Consider the following 8,748-nt stretch of genomic DNA (forward strand, 5'->3'; position numbering starts at 1 on the left):
ATATTAGACTTGGTAGTCCAATGATCATATCACTGCTGCAGCTTTTTAAGAAGAATCAGTTTCTCTTGTTTCTAGTGGCTCTCCTATGCATCCTGGCGACAAAACGTCTTCTGGAAGAAGTGTGAAATTCTGCATTTTTTAATGATTTACCCACTAAGGAAATAAATCTTCTCATCGTCTATGATTTCACATACTTTCAAGCCTCATAAAGTACAAAGAGTAACAATACCATTTTTGTGAACTACAAATGCGAGGTCCACGCAGGGACCGAACCCGCGACATCAAATACAATGGATTTGCACTTTCGTCCCTAAATATCTCTTAAACCTCAAATCAATGTAAACCAGCCTTTAGTAAAGTATGACGTCACTCCTAAATCAGTTTTTATCAGATAACAGTTCTTGGGTTAATAAGAACTCGTTTTAATTGCACTTTGTTAACTGTTAAGGCTGTTTACATTGTGACATGAATTTTCAAGGCATTTTTATGAGTCTGTGTTTGAGATCTTTGCCGATCATGCTTGTGGGGCTGGGCAAAGGTCTCAAATGAAATTACCACCGAAAGGAGGAAATAAAATAAAAGCATTTATCATTTATAATGTTTTTTTTTTCTTTTTTTTATGATTATGGCGACATATAATTATATCCTAATTGCAACATCCTGTTCCCCATATTCTGCAAATAAAGAATTTGGTTTCTCTTTTTTGAGGACGCTGTGGTCATCATTTCATATCTGACTACCCTGAGAAGAAATGTCGAAACAAACTCAGGAACGCAGTCTCTTTTAAATTCCAGACAAATTTAAAATGCGAGTGCATGTGTATAAACTAAGATCGTTGCGGTTGTCGAAGCGAGCCGTAACTCTATTCTCGTGTAGGGCGGTTTTTTGCATGTTCACCTCTTCGAACCAGCTGCCTTTGTGGTAAAGATAGTATAATAATAATATTATCAGCCCATGAATATCCCTTTGCTGGATACCTTGCTTGATTGGCCTCTTTCCATACAGGGAATGTAACAGTATTTGTCGCCGGTTGGCGATTATCGATTCCAATATTTGAACACGAGATTTTCCCCTCACGATGTTTTCTTTCACCTTTTATCATAAGTTTCATATTTAAGAAAGTTTATCTATGGAACAGCCACATTGGTACTTTCTGGCCCATGTTTTAATTAGTAGTTGCGGATTTAATTAGTAGTTCGTGCTTATAAATGAATACAAATCCAATAGCAATGAAATAAAATAATATTAATGATGCAAAATCAATTATTATTTACATTTCAAGGCATCATTGGCTAATGAATTCATGAATTATGACGTTAACGATATTAATATTATTCTAAAATTAAGTAGTTATTCTTACAAATGTCGAAAATGAAATCATTTTCTATATTAAACGACTGTAACTAATCAAAGCAATCAAGAGTTTATCATCATAAATCATTTAAAAATTAGTAGATAATAAACTGATAATTGAAGAATAAGAAACAGTTTTGACAGTATAATTAATATGTATATTATTGTTTTTGTGGAAAACCTGTTTGCGTCTAAAATTATGGCAATTTTTATTTTATGACCTTATAATTGTATGCTGTCAATAAGAGGTTGTCAACTGTTGTTTAGAATCTTTAATAAATGTTTGAGATGTCGAGCGGCACAGTTCATTTATTTAAGGAAATGTTTAAACGTTTTTGATTGACGGTCGTTGTATTAGATATTTAATTTTAATCTGTTAGACTGAAAAACGTGTGTGCTTGAGTTTGTCGCGCCGTTTCTTCTCCGTACAGTTCTGCCCAATGTTACACGTACTAACTAACGTTCAAAAAGGGACTGTATTTAAAAAGATGAATTTTGTATTAAGAGCTGCGCTTTCAGATTAACGATTGATGCAAACGCTGAAAAGATAGACTGTTGCAAAGATGTAGGAGCTGATCATGATACGTGAAAATGATAATTAGTTTTAATACACCTCTTTACTACGATACGCAATTCGACTTCTTACCAGGGCGGGCACATGATACATGCTCTAATGCAGATTTTTTGTTTTGAAACAAACAAGCCCCAGTACTGAATTGAATCGTGTCGCGGGGGGTTTCACAAGTCACAACCACAAGGACACTCAGATTCAGGACATGCAATCGTGGATCACACCTTCCTTCTTCGTTCAGTTTCGCTTAAGACTTGATGACGATGATTAATTCAATAACATACCAGAATACTAAAATATATAATCTTAGTCGGTGTTTGAATCACCATAAAGTTACTAAGACATATTTTTAAGCAATGACAATATCATTTGATGACATGATTGGCAATTGTTAATGAGTAATTGTAGAGACACCTGCGTGAATAAATACTAAACTTTATGATTACGCATACAAACATTTAATATTAAAATCACGACTGTTTTACGTGTATGCAATGAAAATAATTAAATTGAACTTACCTAACTGGTTTCGTAGTTTGAGTAAGGAAAAGCATGCAAATTATATTGAGTGCGCATATATAAACCTAAATACCTTTCCTCTACATACTGAATTGAAAGAAAGCCTATAAGAAATATTATCTTTTCATTCAAAATCATCTTGAGCTAATTAATATTCCCGGAGTTCCAAGTCTAAAACTTTTCGGAAGAAATATAATAAGTCCTTGGATAAATTAACAGTATTCTTGGTTTTACGATTGATAAGCTGATAAGCATAACATAATTATGTATTAGCAAAATTGACATTACGCATTATATTTTAAGACATTAAGCTTAAGCATAGCAATGCGAAAAAATTGTTCCTTGAAAAAATATATTGGCTTAGACAGACTCTACCATTAGCCAATATGCAATCGTTAGTATCTAATAGAGGCACATAAGATACTCAACAACCTTTGACCTATTCTAAAATTATTCACGATTACGAACAATTATAGACAACTATTGTTATAGTTAAGGCTAAGGCCACATACTAGTTTCATAACCAACTCACCTATCACCTTAAAGTGAGATTATTACGGTTGTGTAGGAGAGATTTTATATAAAACGACTCCCGCAATAAGGAACTAAATCCTTGTATCGAGGAGGTTTCACAAACACACAAATCACATGCACAGACACCCAGACTCAGAACAAGCATTCCTGGATCACACAAATGCTTGTCCTACGGGACCGAACCCGCGACACGTCGCGCACAGTGGGTTTGGCGTGATGACCTCAACCACTCGACTATCCTTGCAGTCAAAGAGAGATGACGCTATACTGTATATATCACTGTCTCGCTTCAATAACTTATGACTTTAGAAGCTAGTGGTACGCTCCCTGGGTTCACATGACATTACAATAGCAGATCAATCACAATAGTTAGACATTTTGTATTGATGTAGAGTATTGTAGAGTCATCAGGTATTTCACTTTCTCAGGCCATTCATGTTAGTTATAACAATATGTGTTGGATAATAGCTAATACGTAACTATCTTCTTCTGAATGCTATGAGAAAGTATTTTTTTTCTATCTGATAGGTTCTGGTAGGGCCAAAATCCTAACACGTTTTTTTTTTATTCTGGATCACAAGGAACATGAAGTATTATTAATAGTAATATGAAGTACTATTAATGTTTCAGTTTTCTTTGTTTAGGTTTTAGTTTCTCATGTTTTAATGACAGGGGCCTGGGCCCCAATTCTGCTATTTACAATGGCCGATGAATGAATGGAAGTTGGTTAAAATTATCTCAATTCGTCATTTTTCCGGCACAATATTTGGAAATTCAGTACAGGGCGGAGCACTCACTATTAATACAATGAATGTCTAATTTTTGTGTCTAGAAAATGCTTAAGTGATAAGGAATAGCTTCAAATTTAATACAATTGCCATTCATTGTAAATAGCAGAAATGGGGACCTGGTACTAACTAATTGTATAGAAATGTTTTATTTCTCAAAAAGAGATGCCTCACGCCTTTCTATCCGATGTAGAACGATATCCCTTTTACACGATTACAATAGATAGTGTCTTTGGATATCATAGTCACGGGTAAATTGAGATAATACTTCTTTTGGCTTCTGTCTTTGCTCACTACTTACACCAATAGAGTCTTATCAAGTCCAAAAGAGTCGGTTACAAACATATATACAGGCGAAGCGAATAAAAGCCTTATAAAAATTTCTATTAAAATTTCCGGAATTAAAAGTAGTAAAAGTCAACAGTTAATTTGTTTATCTGACTATTATATACCTAAGAAAACAGGAAATAGTATAGCCAATATTATTACCCGTTTAATTCTCTAGTTCCATGTTATTTTAAGCTAAGGTTTCTGCGAAAGGTAGGTTATAATTTGAGATAAGCAGAGGCGTGAGATATCCGGTAGTTTGTTACTAACGGCCCACTATCGGTAGGGTCACCTGCCTGTATTAGACTACATTCCGTTAGCTTTTAATTGCAAAACTGAAAGGTGTCGTTTGGAACGATTCAAAGTGAAATCGACGCAGTTTGAGGAAGTAATTAGTGTTTGTTGTCCAAAGGAAATTAAATACATTCTGTGACTGACTGTATCAGGAACTATTAAGCTGATAGAAATATACAAGCGAGTGACTAGTGCACAATTTTTTACTTTCCATTCAGGATTTGGTTGACTTTTTGGTCAGCGTACTTGCCCTCTACGTTTTGGTGATTCAAGATTTAGATTAAGATGTTTAAGTAAACTTAAGGAGTAGTTATAGGTACTTAGGCTTTAAACGTCGCATTGGTATTACGCTGCATGGAACCTCACGATCAGCAACAGTTTTAATTCCAGACGGCAAAAAAATAGTTTTGCAAGAGAACGAAACGATTAAATTTCTGATGGCAACTTTCAAACAAAAAACCAAAATCAATTGCTATCCGAGCATATTTTAATAGAGGTCCAGTGGGCATAATTCTTGCGAAAGTGTAGCCCGTTAACACGAAATAATCTATCGAATTGACAGTTTATATTAGTTGCAATTTATAAAGACCAGGCTCAGTTGCAAGGCATTTGCTCGCAGTCAAAACATGTCACGCTAAATTAGGGAAATAGGTGAACTGGGTGTTGAGAACAACTATTTTAATCTGAGAGTAGAAACTGCAGCAAGCAATTTCTTCTCATAGATCAAAGACTTAGATTAGAAAACGATCTGTTTTTTTTTTGTGCATGTGCCTTGAATGATTGTCAACAAACCGCGACACAAGGATTAAATAAAATAGTAGGGGAGTCGTTTATAGAAAATCTCTTCTTAAATCTTAAATCTGACCAGTTTTCCAACTTGGGGAATAAGTATCGGTAAAACAGGGTGAAAAGAGGTATTTTTAGGGTGGATAGAATCAGAGTTTTTATTTAGATTTGGGCGTTTAACTAAACGGAATATATAGATTAAGTATTTGAACATTCTCAAGCTGTTTATAAAATCATTGTGTTTAAGTTTTATGTCGCCTAAAAAAACGTTGCCAACCTTCGTTGATTTTTGATTTTATCAAAATCGGTGCAGCCGTTTTTATAGTTGTAAATTGCATTGTCATCGGGTTTGAAGCTACCCCGAAAATTTTAGCTTGCGAGCTTATCAGAAAGTGTCTTAAAATGTAATTACCTAGTGCCAAAAGTCCAACCGAAACGACAAACAAACATACAAGAAAGTGAGTGTTTAAAAACGTGAGAATATTAAGCATTAGGCCTCTGTGTTTAACGTTATCTAAGAAATATCATAGCCCAGTACCCAAGTAGCTCAATTAACTGATTAGGTAAGCTATGATAGTAAACACGTAATTCTTAATTGCTACAACCAAATAAGCTGGTTGAATGTGGCTTTACTTATATGGTAGTACCATGATAAAGCTTTTTAAGGCATTGGCTAGGTGTTGCGAATTTATAAACAGCTGTCAGACTTCAGATAGGTGATAGGGTTTGGTAAGACTGGGTGGTCTTGTTAAACGGGAGTGATATGAAGATTCGAAAAACATTTAGTGTGGTACGCCCATTCAAAAGTACATTAAGGCGAAAACGTCAAAAAGCCTTTGTATTGAAATCCGTCGTTGCGAATAGCATTTTTCCATCTGAAATTGTCTGGGAATTATAAAACTGACAATGATTACCTATAACAGTTGTCTCAGTTGTCGGTCGCAAGTTCGATCCACAGACAAATTCAGATTGGAACAGTCATTCGAATTTTCATATCACTCCCTTGTTAAACGACAAGTTTAATATTATATTATGATTTATTTTAAGTCGAAGCCAGATGCAGAAACTTTACTTAGGTATACATAGACGATAGTTGTGATAATACTGCGGAGCTACGCATGGGTTTGTATGTAAGAGCTGCAAGTTCAATCCCAACGCTAAAAAGTATATACAAATGTGACTTTTAACGTCATAGTAGTCTTTCTTCGTCTATATTTTAAATTAGTCTTGGAAAACGGAATAAATGGTGAGGCAAACTGTCTTTGAAATATTCGAATTTGAAATCGCTAGACCTGCAGTAAGCTAGCGTGGTTATCAATGGTCAATCTATCTGGAGATAGACTGGCAATGGGAAATATAATATGTTACGGTATTGTTTTATACTTTTAACGAATCTATAGAACAAAGAAACACATCGAAATTCATATTGTTTAAAGGAAAGTAAACATACATAATATGTGTGACCAACCAAAATTGTGATTTCTTCTCTGCACCGTTAAGTACTTATTCCTTTGCAACATTTGCAATCCGTAGAAGGTCCTACAAACTATCTTTCTTATTGTCTCTACCAAGCTAAGAAGATATAATATGTTAAAGAACCCTGTCCATGTTAAAAGTTTTAGGATTAGTTTCACCGCCATAATTAATACAAAACAATACAACATTTATCTAAATCCCAAAAACTAGAACATTATACTCCATAAACTTAATCACACACGAACAATTGTTCTTTTACCATATAAACATTAGTAGCTAAAATGTAACAATTCACCAACATGTTTATAAAATTACGACATTCTCAACATGTGACTTCTGGTCCCAAAATATGGAAATAGGGCCTCTCTGTAAACAGATGTGAATTATGATAAGGTTATCAACGGTGATGTCATGGGCTACCTTACAACCTTCGTGGTATATGGAGACCTTGAGATATTATTAAAAAGTATAATGCGATAAGAGTTTTAAGAAATGGGCGCGAAGAATTTTGTAACAGGCTTAGTCGAATCCAACTGATGTTGGATACTAAATGTTATTTTGGCATTGCATAAAAATACTTTAACACACTAGGTATAGGTAATAGAAATACTAATAATGAGAAGAATGAAGGTAGGTGTGATTTTGTCTAGAAACAAAGTTTAAAAATATGTGACTAAAAGAAAATGTAAAGCAACAATAAAGACTAACAATAAGGTTTAAAAACCTCTGAAATAAATCAGTCGTTTATTTGATTGATGAAGAATAATATCCTATATAAAGTTTCAAACAAAATATGTGACAACAAAATGACCTCAACCGTGTATTTCTATCGGAACCATACATCATTTCGTTTTCAAAAAAAATAAATTACAGCGTTAAGGAATTCAATCCTTGATTCCTGGGAGTTTTACAAACACAAAGACACTCAGACTCAGGACAAGCATTCGTGGATCACACAAATGCTTGTCATACGCGGGGATCGAACACGCGACGCGTAGCGCTCGGTGGGTTTGGTGTGGTGACCTCAAACACTCGGCTATCCGTGCAGTCTGAAGTGGCAATGTATGTGTCTTTAGACCTAGACAGATCTAAATAGGAAGTTTAAGCATCTGGCTATAAACTGGTAACGTTTAAAGTATGCGGTCAGCGTCTATAATTGATTGGGCAATAAAAACCAAACTGACTTGCATTGTTGCATATTCAATCGGCAATACTATTAAACCTGACATTGAATAATATATTTACTGTAATGAATATCTTATTTATCTGAATTATGTACTTTATAAAGCAGGGCACCGGTATGGGTGGGAGAGAGATAGCGATAGACGCAGTATATAGCCCCGTCTCATTTCCACATCGACTTCAAAAGCGAATATTCTATGTCTAAGAGCGCTGATCAAGGTTGTTTTAAAAGTTAAACATACCGCTTGTCAACCATCACGTTTTTTAGATTGAGTTGAGTAGAAGCATTTTTCGACTTGTCAGTGGCTTGTAATGTTAGACAAATGTCAAAAGATCAAGCGCGTAAGCTAACACAGATTACATAAGCAGCCAGTTGTCATTCGTTTTCAAAATTTGCGTTGTGACAAGTCACAAGGAGACTTTGAAACTAATTCCTCTGTCATAAGTAAGCCATTCTTTTTTCAGTTAGTATAACTATTATAATATAGTCCAGTCCTACAATCATAGTACAAATCTTGGCTTGTTGCCAAAAGAGGTAATTAACTCTGAAGTTGAGTTTTCAATTAAGCTTAATTGTTTTTTTTCTTTAGAATCTTACTAGACTAATTGGTAACAGTTCATTTATTAAGACCTTGACATTAGTTAAGGTGGTTACCCTTTCTAACAAAACAACTATAAGTCTGCTCATAATGTTTACCTAAGGTATTTAGGGTTTAATGCCCAAAAGGTAATAACGGAATCCTATTACTAAGGTTTTGCTGTCAGTCTGTTCATCCGTCACGAACCTGTATCTCATGAACCAATAAGCTATTATTGTTGAAACTATAGAAAAAATAAAGATTAACCAAAGATGGTTGCATGGGGATGGGAGAATATTGAATTTGATGGTTGGCCGAATTTGCTTTTCTTTATCTCTTT

Source organism: Trichoplusia ni, chromosome 15 (assembly GCF_003590095.1).
Source record: "Trichoplusia ni isolate ovarian cell line Hi5 chromosome 15, tn1, whole genome shotgun sequence".
Taxonomy (NCBI): domain Eukaryota; kingdom Metazoa; phylum Arthropoda; class Insecta; order Lepidoptera; family Noctuidae; genus Trichoplusia; species Trichoplusia ni.